At 40.3% G+C, this 13394-nt stretch overlaps 1 long non-coding RNA gene across 1 annotated transcript; it reads right to left on the bottom strand.

Annotated features, from left to right (window-relative positions):
- Window positions 1-1181: 1181 nt before the first annotated feature.
- Window positions 1182-12977, bottom strand: LOC115775066 (uncharacterized). The gene is made up of 3 exons (XR_004019263.1): window positions 12871-12977; window positions 5843-5973; window positions 1182-1241 (listed from the first exon to the last, which is right to left on the bottom strand). It is a non-coding gene; the product is annotated as an uncharacterized LOC115775066 (long non-coding RNA).
- Between the last annotated feature and the right edge of the window lie 417 nt (window positions 12978-13394).

Below are 13394 nucleotides of genomic sequence, written 5' to 3'. Positions count from 1 at the left end.
ATATCCATATTGATTATCAGTCTGTATTTTCACCATTGATCCACCCAGGGTCTTGGTGGGGATGGGCTCTATCCTGGGTTCCTTGGGTGAAAGTTATGTTGCACCCTGCAGGTCTGCAGCCCATCAGTCATATCTAACATTTGGTTCGAGATTATAAATCAAACTAAAATCAAAGCAGACTCCTTGCATGGAAATGATGAGCTGGCTGTGAGCATTCTTTGACTCTCCTCCACCTGCTTCATCAAACCTCAGCAGTAAACATATATGAAGGCAGCAGCTGACACAGTAACAGTGAGCGCACTGTGCACTAATGCACGTCACTGTCACAGTGTGACTTCACGAAAACCTCTAAAGTATTGTTTATAAAATGGAAAATGTCTGTTGTTGATATTATTCCATTAACATGTGTTTACTTTCTCTGGACCATCTCAGGTCCACCGTTACAATTTCAGCCTACAAAATGATTTAAATATGAACACACACTCTAACATTAGTGCGCTTTATGAAGTCCAATCCTTAAAATAAATATTATGTTTGTAAACATTTGTGTCTCTGAAATAAGTACAGCTGTTCATGTTTGTCATTACAATTTTATTTGTTTAGAGAATTGTGAACTTCACATTGTGTATCTAATCAGAGTCTCAGCAACCTTCAGTCAGAGACTGAGACTGGATCACAGCTTTAACCTCTGCAGAGTCACAGACAGACACAAACCTTCCAAATCACAGACAAGCAGCCCAGTCTCATCATTGTTGGATGCCTCTACTGTACTCTACACTGTGATCAATATATTAAAAATAATACATGAAAAGATAACATTCACATAAAGCTGTTTGAAAGTAAAATTAATAGGTACTTTCCAATAATATTTTTAAGGATCTCTGTCAGAGACCAGACAGAGCAGCCATGACTCTCAAGAACCAGAGACTAAAATATGGAAAAAAATTTCCCTATGAGAAAGAAATGTGTAACAGTAAATATTTTGTCCACTGGAAAATAAACTTTTTGAAACAAAAGCTTGAGATGTCATCAAACCAAGAAAACAGAACTCATTTTTTTCTTTAATAACACACCTTAGCATGTAGTAATGTGACACGTTTCCAAACAACAATACATAGATTTTGTTCAATGTTTTGATTGTGGCAGTGAAAACACATGTTGCTGTGCACTGAGACCATGAAGCCCACTTCTCTGAACCAGCTTCTTCTTCTTCTTGGTATCAAAACAGAGCTGGGAGAAATCTACCAAAAGGAGAAAGAACATCTGAGGTGAAACCAGTCAGGACAAATGATTAAATTATATATAGTAGTTAAATACAACGTCTCAGGTAGCTTTGTGTTCAGTGGCGGTTTCTGATATGGGCGACATGGGCAGCCGCCCAGGGCGGCATTTCATCTAGGGCGGCATGACGCCCCCCTCCCCCCAACGCATTGCGATCGCCGCAGCAACGCCTATTATCCCACTGCTCCACTTGTGGGATAATGGGCGCCCTCTGCTTGCTGTGTATTGCATGTAGCTTTCTGCCATGGTCAGACAGGTTGTAACAGAAGAAAAAGGGCAGGCGGGGGATTCTCTCTCTGTCTCGCTGTCACTGCTTCACTAGATCGTCACACACACAGCGCTGCCCCGCCCCCTTCTCCTCTCAGCCTGGGGTGCGAGTCGAGTGAAGCAGTGATGGCGTGAGAGTGAGACTGTCAGCCGGGTTCATTCATTCATGCCTGTACAGTTTGGGCCTGGTTACAGCCAACAGTAACCGCTGAATTATAAATAAAGGCGACTTTTGCTGGCAGTCTCTCGCCAAACCTTTCATCCTCACGGACACTGCCATATCAAGATTAACGCGAAGTGTATGTCCTAATATTGAAAAGTTTTGCGAGATCTCGCAAAAGTAACTCAGGATCTCGCAAAACTTTTGCGAGATATGCAAAACTGACTCTTTTTTTTTTTTTTTTCCTCCCATGTTCCACAGAATGAATCTGTGCGTCTAATAAAATTAGATGCACACAACTGATAGAACACAAAGCCAATTTCATTTATAATACTGTAAATATGGTCATTAAGTCACAGTATTTGTGTGAACCCGAATCCTGATAAAAAAAATAACACAAATACGAATCTAGACAGTTTGGACAAATGTTGGTGGATGGCGCAGTGTTGCCAGATTGGGCAGCTTGTGAACACATTGGGGTGGAATATTATATAGATATTTCTATATAATTATAAAATTATATAGATATATAATTTTACAATAAAAACTTCCTAAAAACCTACCAAATATGGTGAAAAGCAGCCAAAATTTTAACAAGTTACCCAAAGCTTGTATATTTAAATATATATCACACCTGGTGCTATTAACATGAGTTTCAGTGGAGGTTTTGTTGTGTTGGGCTGGCAACTGTCAGTCAGATCTGACAACCCTGGGGATGGGCGGGGGGTGGTGGGCGAATTGTGGCAGATGGAAAAGGAAAAGGTCAAAGCCATCATGTGCACAGTTTAGGAAAAAGAGAACAGAAGAAGAGGAGAAGAACAAGCAAAGATAAGGTAAGCAGAAGCTGTGTAATATTTCAGTTTTTCCATGTTTTTTCATCCAAATAAAATTTAAACAGACATTCTGAGTGTGCTGTGATGGTGGGGGGACCTTCTGTTAAAGCCTGTCCTGTCAGGACCATGGCAGAAAGCTACATACACCACACAGCAGTCGCCTCATTACCCCCCCAAGGTAGTGTAGTAGTGCGGCGATCGCTATTGTGTGGTGTGTGTGTGTGTGTGGTGGTGGGGGGGGGGGGGGGGGGGGGGGGGGGGGCGCCGCGGGGATGCTCGCCAGGGCGCCAAACAGGCTAGGACCGCCACTGTTTGTGTGATTTCAGCTCACTGCTCCTGTCTGTGGGACAGTGTTTTTTATGTTTGTAACCACTAACTTCCATTCATCTGTTTAACTCAGGGAGGAGAAATGTCAAGGTTGGTGCAGGCCTGATGAGTTTAGGAGGGAGGTGCGTTTGGTTCTCTGTTGTCCTTATCTGAAAGATTTGGTTCACCCTGTGGCTGGCTGTATCTGGGGTTACGTTGGACCTGTCACACTTAGCAAGTTCCCAGGTTGGTGTTTATGGTTTAGAACTTCTAGTTCTGGAGCACCATCGGTGGCTGTGTAGGGTGCTGGTGGTTTTTGCTGTTTCTCCCAGATCTGCGTTTGAAATTAGGTTAGTGATCTCAGTGCATTCCTAACAGGCTGAACAAGGTTATATATTGTCATCCTCCTAAAAAAATGGTCAAAGACATTTTTTAAATTTTATTTTTGTCTAAATTAAATTTTCAACATTCGGTTCAGTTTTTTGTGTTTCCTGAAAAGCCTGAAAAAATCAAGTAGACCATAATTTTGGGAGGGTGACGACATGTTTCATGGCTAAATAACATAACTGCTGCAGTCTGATGGTGTCAGCGAGATCTGAAGCAGTGGGTGACGAGGAAGAGGAGGATACAACAATTTGAAGAGATCCCTCAGTCTACAGTCAGCACAATGGCTACATATGAGGGGGGCCCCCCCAAATCAAATTTTTGCTTAGGGCCCCTTCAAGGCTTGGGCTGGTTCTGCGACAGCAGCAGCTTTAAAGTACATAACTGTTCTTGCTGCAGGGACTCTCTTGTGAACCCTGTGGACGTTTTTACCTAAAGAGGAAAAACCCTCAGGAATGTAAGTAATCATGGAGTTTATGGAGAGCCATTTCATTCAAAATGAAATAAATTAATAAATAAATAAATACTGCTATTGATAAATTATTAATAAATATTCCATGAAATAAATAAATATCCCCATGAAATAAAATAAAATATTTTAAATAAATTTTCATTATTATTTTTATTATATTTTATTTTAATTTATTTCAAGATTTATTTATTTATTTATTTATTTCAAGATTTATTTATTTATATATTGATTTATTTATATATTGATTATATATTTATTTATTTATTTCATAATGGAGTTTTATTTTGTGACACTTTTATTTTGTAAGGCTATTTTACGTATTTCATTGACTTATTTTTAACCCCGTTTTTCATTTGAAGCTCTTTATTTCATGTTCTTATATTCAAATGAGGGGGCGGAGTTTTATCTGTGGGGCGGGCACTGGTCAGACGTCAGTGACCCAGAGGAGTAAAACAGGAACTAACTTGCAAAATATCGAACAGGAGAAGAAGAAAAGAATTGATGCCAATTTTGGCAGCCTTTGCAGAATGTTTCTGATCTTTCCAAATTTATCAACTGATTTACAATGTCTGAAAACAGAAGCATCTCAGACTCATTGAAAGAAGCTGCTAACCGTCTTGACGGAATGGTAGCGCGGCAGACCGGGTCCTTCGCAGCCCACGAAGACCGCAAAGGCTGGAAGTGAGCAGCTGTGAAATTGGACTATCTAGCCTTCATATCAGCGTCACCTGTCCTCACCTCTGCGTAGCTCATGTCGCCTAGCAACCACAACAGTGCAAATCACAGCTGTGGAAAAGCAGCTGGGTAAACGGAGAACGAACTTTTGCTCCTTTTTGTGGTTTAATTTTAAATCTTTAATTCAAAATAAGCTGTTAAAACAAGCATAACACATTTCAGCATCAAGGAATACAGCTGAGCTAATGATTAAATTCCAACTATATTAAGTGAGACATTAATGTTGAATAAATCTATCCAGTTATGATGCTTAACTTTAATTTAAGGCAAATCGATTTGCTGAGGAACAAATGAAACACTGAAACAAACCAAACATCAGCCATTAGAGATCATCTGAGTGAGTTATATCTGTGCTTAACTTCCACTCGGCGGCGAAAGCCAGTGGGGGTTTGAAAAGAATGTGACGGCAGTCGGACGTTCTCTCCGGCTAAAGGGAGCCTCGATAGCCCGGTCAGCAGACAGCTAGCGAGGCGATCTGCTGGTAGAGCAGCGGCAACGGACAGCTCCAAAAACAGCAGAGCGATATCTTGATAAAATGAGCTGATATTTGAGGTTTACACATTTACATCCTCGCCTTAAAACATCTTAAAAGTTTATTTTATGTCACAGAAACAGTCATTTTTCAAACTTTTTGGCCGCTATCCTCCGCTCTGGTCCAAGTCCGCCACTCCTGACCAGCGCCGCCCCACAGATAAAACTCCGCCCCCTCATTTGAATAAAAGAACATGAAATAAAAAGAGCTTCAAATGAAAAACAGGGTTAAAAAGTAAGTCACTGAAATACGTAAAATAGCTTTACAAAATAAAAGTGTCACAAAATAAAACTCCATTATGAAATAAATAAATGAATAAATAAATAGATAAATAAATAAATAGATAAATAAATCTTGAAATACATATAAAATAAAATAATAATAAAAATAATATTGAAAATTTATTTTAGAAATATTTTATTTTATTTCATGGGGATATTTATTTATTTCATGGAATAGTTATTAATAATTTATCAGTAGCAATATTTATTTATTTCATTTTGAATGAAATGGCTCTCCATAGGAGTTGCCTGATTTTATTGTTTTTTTGTTTTTTTTAATAAAAATCTGTTGACAAAAACTTTAAGTGACCACAAATTTATAGTAAATGTTGCTAAAACCTTCAAGCTTTTAGCTTGAATTTCTGTTATCGGTTCAATACGGGACGCAACATTTAATTGGCAAATAAAGGAAGATTCTGTATTTTACGGGATGGGTGCCAACCCTACTTGCTAGCCAAAACAGGAGAAAATTTGTTAAAACAAAAATGCTTCCCACCCCTACAGCTACCAGGTAAGTTAAGTTATGTTATGACAGATACAAAGGGATCTAATCTCCCACATCCAGACACCAAAATACCCTGCACTACACACCTCTGACAATGACACAGCTTTTTTGGGAGCAGGAAGACAGCAGAAAGAGAGGGGCTGGGCCAGTCTTGACAGGTCTCAATTTATAGCTGGCACTCCTCAGGCTCCAGCCAATGGTCAGCCACCACCTGGAGCTTGCAAACCCATAAATGCAAAAGAAAAAGAAAAAAAAACAAACAAAACATTAACAACCCTTCCAGGTATGGAGGTGCAAACAATGCATCAAAGCTCGGTCTGTGGTGGAACAACTGTGGTGGAGCTGGATCCAACATACACCTCAAAGTGTTGCACTGCCAGAAGGAATACCAAGGTTCCTTTCTTGATTGTGCTATAATTCATTTGGTGTTTGAACTTTTTTTTAGAAAATAAAGAAAAAACAAAACACTGGGTGATCAACAGCCCCGTCATCCTCCTGCAGCAGTACAGCCAGAGCCCTATAAGTACTTGCATCAACCTCTAACTTGAAAACCCGAGCTCAGCAACATCAAGCACGGGGCACTGCACAAAAGAGCCTTAGCTGAATCAAATGAGTCCTGACAGGTTGAGGACCACACTAAATGGAGGGGAGGACTCGTCAACTCAGTTAGGGGAGCAACTACACTTGCAAAGTTCCTGCAGAATAGCCACACATGCCCAGAAACCAGTGGAGTTGGCCCCGTCTTTCCAGCACCGTAAAATCCATGATGGCATAAACCTTAGCCAATACTGGCCGCACTTGCCCCTGCCCAACTGGTTTCCCCAGGTAGGTGACCACCTACCACCACCTTGTCAAACTCACATTTTGCCAGGTTTAAGGTCAAACATGCCCTTTCCAACCTGTTAAAGATTTCCTGCAAGGTGTCCATGTGTTCTGACCACCCAAAATGCTGTTGGGTGCGTGCAAATGGCCCTTGAGCATATCCTCCCATGTGCCCCTGTGCAAAATTGTATGGCTGTTGTTGCTGGGTCATTAGTTGCCCCAGAAGTGCAAAGCCATCCCTAATAGTTGAGGTTATATTGCTAATGTTTCCTGAAATTTTATCCAGTCTCTCTGAGTTGCGTCTCTGACTCCTCTAGTAGGTCGATCATCCTCCTCTTTAGCTGGAGCTCTTCCAGAACTGCCTGGTCAGAGTGCATTTTCCTCTTCAGTCTGTCTTTCCTATGGTTGGACAGCTTTGCCTTAAAAAATAAAGCAGATGATACGTGATTTGTAAATACGGCACTGATGTACACATCTAAGCATTTTTAAAAAAACAAACAGCAATTACACCATTTAGTACTGTTTACTTATACATACTTAAAGTTCAGCCCGACGGGCTTGTGACACATCCAGCTGAACTGGGGAGGCACCTGGGTCATCCATGGAAGTGTAGCTCATGGCTGGCAAGGGCGTTGCGCTCCGTGGACTCGAAGCTGTGCTGTCCTCCACACTGTCTTCTAAAGCGGGCGGTTTCAAGACCAACTTCCAGGGTGCTAGTGGCTGGCGATCCGCACCATATTGCTCACAGAGTTCAAAAAACAGGAGCACAACACGTCCATGTCCACTAAGATGCCCTGAATCCACTGCCTGCCTGTACTTCATCCTTACCGCTTTCAACTTGCTGGTCACCTGGGCCTTCGTTATTGAGCTTCTGTCTTGCGGAAAGTCTTTGCCATCTGCCATCCCATTTGCAGGATAATGCTCAAGGTATTTAGCGTGGATGTCAGCGTACCTTGAGTAGCACGATTCCCAGTCTACATTTTCTTGTGATTTTGATGTTTTGTAATTTAGCGTTGTGTGGAGCAGCAACCCAACCTCATCGTCAGTCCAAACAAAACCTCTCACACCGGCCATTTTGTAAATAATGAACAATTTGCCGCGCTTCCTACTGTATCCCTCCACGCATGCGTGTCTTGCGTAAACAAGCTTTGCAAAGAGAAAACCAATGCCAAGTTGTGGCCTGGCATGGGAACTACATCGTTTTCATCGTTTCACATGTCATCGTGTAAACGCCGATCTTTTCTGAAACACTATCGTGTAAACGGAAGGCTGAAATGCATCAAAATGACACCGTTTCCAGTGGAAACGTGGTGTAAACGGGGCCCAAGAGGTACTCAACCTCCCTATTCATGACAGCTCGCTTCACTGGGTTAATATGGTTGGCACGCTGCTTAATGGGCTTTTGATCAGACACATCTAATGCTCAAGAACCAGGATTTGAGTGGGCTTGTCACCAAAAAGCAAGGTATGACCGTGGATGAGATCACAAATATGCCTCTTGGCTGGCTCCTCTAAATAAAACAAATTAGACTTGAGGCCTACTAATATTTTGTAATTTTCTAGCCATGCCCCCAGAACTGCGCTGGGTTGCTTACACAAACCGTCCCTGTTGGAATGGTGGTTTAAAAGCTTTATTGTCCAGATAATAGGGGAACCAAGAATATAAGTGCAGGGAGAGCCAAAGCCAACATAAACAAAACAACCCTGGACTAGAAAAACAAAACCCCATCAACTACATAACTAAGCAAAAAAAAAAAAAAAAAGACCTCCACCTCAGCTCCCTGTCAATCAAAACAGGAGAAAAAGGTGGGTCATAAAAAGAAAATGGCAGCTGTCCCCTACCAGCTTCTACAGGGCACCAGAAACACAACATAATCACTCAAACAAGCTTCTGAAGCACATGGCCAAAGGCCCTGAGGTGGTGATGTTGCGTCTTGTACTGAAGCTCTGAGGCCTGTACCAAGCAAAAGGGGGTGTGTCCAAATGAAGCCTGGGTCGAGGCCCATATCGTTTTTGAGAAAATCACATGACAAAAACTAAACAAGGCCCCGTTTTCTGAAATCACGTGAGTGCTTCATTATGTGATTTGAGTTGCTGAAAAAGATGTGGGAAATAGAAGAAGGGTTCTGGGTGATCTGAGTCTGATCCACTGTTATAGCAGCATAGTGAGAATCAGAAGCCCCTGTACAAATTAGAATTTCAGTTTTTGCCCCCTTGCTCCTTCACTTTTCTGTGAGAGTGTTTTCTAGGGCTGTGGAACTTATATCAAAAAGAATGGCATGAGACCCAACATTGTCAGTTTTTTTTTAATTTGTGAATAAAAATTAATAAAGCACCTCCACCCAAGCACCTCTTGTAACTGTTTGTCCACAAACATACCACACACTATCTCTATGCTATACTGTTAGATTCAACTCATTGTCATTGTGCACACAAGGCACACAACGAAATGATTATTGCAGATCACTCATCCAGAGACGAGCATCTGCGGTCATGCAGCCAGAGACCGGCGCTACCATTAGACAATGTGGTTTACGTATCTTGCCCAAGGACACAATGCAGGGGCTCGAACCAGCAACCCTCCAGCTGCAAGGCGAGCACCTACCCACTGCGCCACTGTATACTGTATACAGTTTGTGTGTATACAGTGTGTGTGAAAACACATATCGTTAATGATTAAAGGGTCTTCTAACAGGCCTTAGTGTTTTAGGAAAAAAAGCTGTGCTCCTGATGTTATTTAACTCCACCTGTCAGGAGTTCTTGTCGAGCTTACATAGATCAAAACAACGGTGCATTATAAAATAGTGGCGTATGAAGTTATTGTATCTTTTATGAATTAAAAACATTTTATGGCTTACATGCCAGAGACTTTGGGTTTTTTAACTGATTATTGGGGTGTACAACTAGTTAGGTAATACTATTCTAAACCTGTGATGTTTTACTTTATGTTCTGACTTTATCGAGTCAAACTTATAACGCTGTTAGAAAAGGATGATCAGAACCTAATGCAATAATGTTTTTCACAGTGGTGATGGGTTTAGTATGGTTGAATAAAAAACAGAGTATTCAGAAGTTTTAAGTTTGGATTTTCAAAAACAGAAACAAGTAGCTCAGACCCTGGTAGTTGGGGATGAATGGTTAAAAGTATAGACCACTGGTGAGTACTGGTGACCACTGGTGAGTACTTGATTTGCATTTGTATAACTCACAGAAACCTCCTTTACATATGAAAGCCTGCCCTAGACCTGAGGAGAGAGGGGAGCTGAGGGAACACTGACACAGAAAGTCCACGGCAGTTCCCTACAGTTTTCTGTTCTGACCAAAGCCTCCTGCTGAGAGCCCTAAATCTCAAGGCGCGCAGCAATATTACATTCCAGAAACTGTCAAAGACCCCACTTTGGGTTGAAAATGTTCAGCTCTTCATTGGGAGTGACCAGGATGTACAGGATCGGAAATAATGACATCAGAGGGAAACAACTTAGTCTCCAAACTGCTTCAACTGAGCAGCTTGGAGACAAGATTAGAGAGGCAAGGCTGAGATGGTTTGGACATATGCAGAGAAGGGATAGTGGATATATTGGACAAAGGAAGTTTAAGATGGAGCTGCAAGGCAGGAGAAAAAGAGGAAGACCTCAGAAGATTCAAGGAAGGAGAACATGCAGAGGGTTGGCATGGCAGAGGAGGATGCTCAGGATAGGGTGGGATGGAGGCAGGTGATCTACTGTGGTGACCAATAAATGAAACAGCTGGAAGAAGGAGAATGTATTAATAGGGATAAGGCAGGAGGAAGAAAGAGAGGAAGAGGAAAGATGGAAATGAAAGAAGTGAAGGGGATGGGAATTAGGAGAGAGGGTGAACCTAAATACTAAAAAAGGTAGATATAATGTTGCCAAGTCCCTTCTCTGTTGTACTTGTCTTAATCATGTAATGCTTCCTTGTTTTATTTTTCCTTTACATTTATTATTAATTTGTATATAAAAAAAAAAAAAAAGGTTTTTTATTAAATGAATACTGTCTTGTAAAAGTCAAGCATCACAGTGTGGAACCAAAATATGTACTTGAAATTACTTGTGGACTGATGGGCTCATATAATTCTGAGTGCATCTGTATGCTCTGTTGGCAGGCATACAGCTGTGCCCCGTGGATGCTGAATGATATGACAAAGGATTACATAAACACCGGCACCTTTGTTTTGTTTTTCAGGAAGCCTACAGATCCTGAATATTCCCTGGAATATTTTATTGGTTGAAGATGAGAGGGACCCTCTTCCAGCTTCCTACAACAATGTCGACATTGTAATCGAGGAAAAGTTCGTCATGTGTCACCTGTGTGATGCCCCCAATGCTTTTGTGAACCTGATGGGACTGCTGTACATTCTGAACCTTGAATGTCCAAAAGACTTGAAGTACACTTTTGAGGTAATTCAGCACCTGTTTATGGGAGTGACTTTTGACTCGTGTACTGCAGGAGTCCACTCTGAAGAATAATTTGCTCAGGGATGGCCTGGGAAGATGTTTCTGCACTTGTCCTCATCTTCACCCAGACATTCACATCATCTCTAAGATCTGGACATTTTCCATCCAAAGTGTGTTCTGTGTCTAAAGCTTCATCCAGATCAGTGTGATGTAACAGTGATGCTACAGTAACTACAGTAAATGTTTCAGAGGAACTGACTGACAGTCTGACAGCTGCAGCTGTGCTCATTATAAATCCGTGATATCATCGCTGTCTCCGTCCTTACAGCCTGTTAATGAGTGAACGACTGTAAAAGCTTCATGTTATGTACAAAAATAACGAACTAACGTCTAACTGGGATTTCAGTGCCTGTAGAAACATAAATGTCTGCAGATGAATTCGCTCCTCTGATCGCTTTGCAGTGTCTTTATGAATGAGGAAATGAATCGGAGTGTCAGACAGTTGGTTCAGGTACAGCAGGAGGGGAGTAGTTAAAGAGATACTCAGAGCCAACACCCATTAAAATATAACTTAAAGTTAGCAAGAATTAACCAGGTAAGGTAAGGTAAGGTAATGGGATTGCTTAAAAAATCCTAACAAACTATTTAGCAATGTAAAGAAATGCTTTAATTACAAAAACCCTTGAACAAACAAGTGACGCAGCCTTCTGTCTTAATAATGTCATTATGCTTGTGTAACATAGTACACGCATAGTACACGCAGGGAGAAATCAGTAGCAAGCGAGTTGCGCCAGCTGCTGTTCATATAGTTGTTCTGCAGTCAGTGTGCCTCACTTAGATTACAGAATCTAAAACCATACAAAAATTTAGAGTTTACACAAAAGGGTTGGGCTTTCACTCCTGTTTCTAATTGTTCTATCATGAATTTAACATTTAACATGTTAACTCAAGCCTTTCTCTGAGCTTTGCAGTCTGAACTTTGGGTAAATTTGCTGAGACATCCTCTCCTGGCAAAATTGTTGTCTTCTATCAACCTTTCTGTTTTTCCTCATTCTTAGTTGTGCTGCTTATTACAAAAAGCAGTTCACTGTAATTTAAAAAAAAAAGATTTGTCTAAGGACTTTTGCAATCCAGATGGAGACAGATCAGGAGAATGTTTAATGTGCAATGTTTGTGATTTATTTACAACATGCACACATTTTAGTGAATTAAGGTATCCATTCTTTATTTAATCACAAATGGTTAAGCAACATTTCACAAATATTTATCAACTTTATGAAACCTTCAAAAATTTGGTTTTTATAAATAGTTATGAAGTATGTTTTCAAATGTATATGTATTTCTTTTGTTTATGTTTGTATCAGGAAACCATAGTAGTTGTTTATGTGTATAATGTGAATCACTCTTGGACTACACCCTTTTCCTGTGAGTGTTACCAGCAGATATTGTAGTCAGTACTATAAAATATTTGGTTGTTATTATGGTAATAATAATAATAGTAGTAATACTGAATCAATCAATTAATAAAAACTTTATGTATGTATGATGTTCTTGTGCAGTGTGTCGAAACTCTGACTAAACACCAAGTTAAACCACAGTCAATGAAGACGGAGTCGAAGCAAGTTTGACCATTTACTGTCGAATTCCTTCATTAACTTTTCGGTGAAAACTGCAAACAAACAGTACAAAATATTTGGCTTGAAAATATCCAACCACAAATAGCTCTATACATAGCCTTTAGCATAAAGTATATCCATATTAGTAGCATTAAGAAGCATGCACTAGGTCTGCCCATAACAAAATAAAAATGTCTTCTAAATTCAACAATATACAAAAATATATATTCTCAACACTTAACAGAATGTATTTCAACTTACGGCATTGCCTCTTTAACATTTTCCCAAGTAGATGGCAACGGATAACCTTCAGAGCATGTATGCATGCTTGCCATGTCCAATGTGATCAACCAGGAAGAGAAACCCCAAGTGACCTCCCGGATGTGATGTCATCCGGCGATCAGATTTCAAAATAAAATCACAAATCCCAGAAAAGACTACAAAACATATTCAAACATATTCTTTACTGAAATTAACCACAACAGTACTAACTTTATGTGAAAATAAAATGAGAAGCTGCATAAAGGCAGCACAGTATGTATCACTTTTCATACAGTAAAGGTGGTCAAAGTGCTGTACAAAACCCTAACCCTAAAATAAGCAAAACATACATACAAACATACACACATATGCATTCTCTTCACTACACCCTCCACTGTAAACCCAGATTTTGATTTGACTTAAAATTATTGAGTTCATATTACTTAAAATTGCCTAGTATGTGAATATTACTTGTTCGTTCTGAGCTGTTTTATGTCCTTTGTTATTGTAATTGTGTTTTAAGT

Source organism: Archocentrus centrarchus, assembly GCF_007364275.1.
Source record: "Archocentrus centrarchus isolate MPI-CPG fArcCen1 chromosome 18 unlocalized genomic scaffold, fArcCen1 scaffold_23_ctg1, whole genome shotgun sequence".
In the NCBI taxonomy this organism is placed as follows: domain Eukaryota; kingdom Metazoa; phylum Chordata; class Actinopteri; order Cichliformes; family Cichlidae; genus Archocentrus; species Archocentrus centrarchus.
The sequence above is the reverse complement of the archived record's forward strand: the minus strand, read 5'-3'. Positions and strand labels throughout refer to the sequence as shown.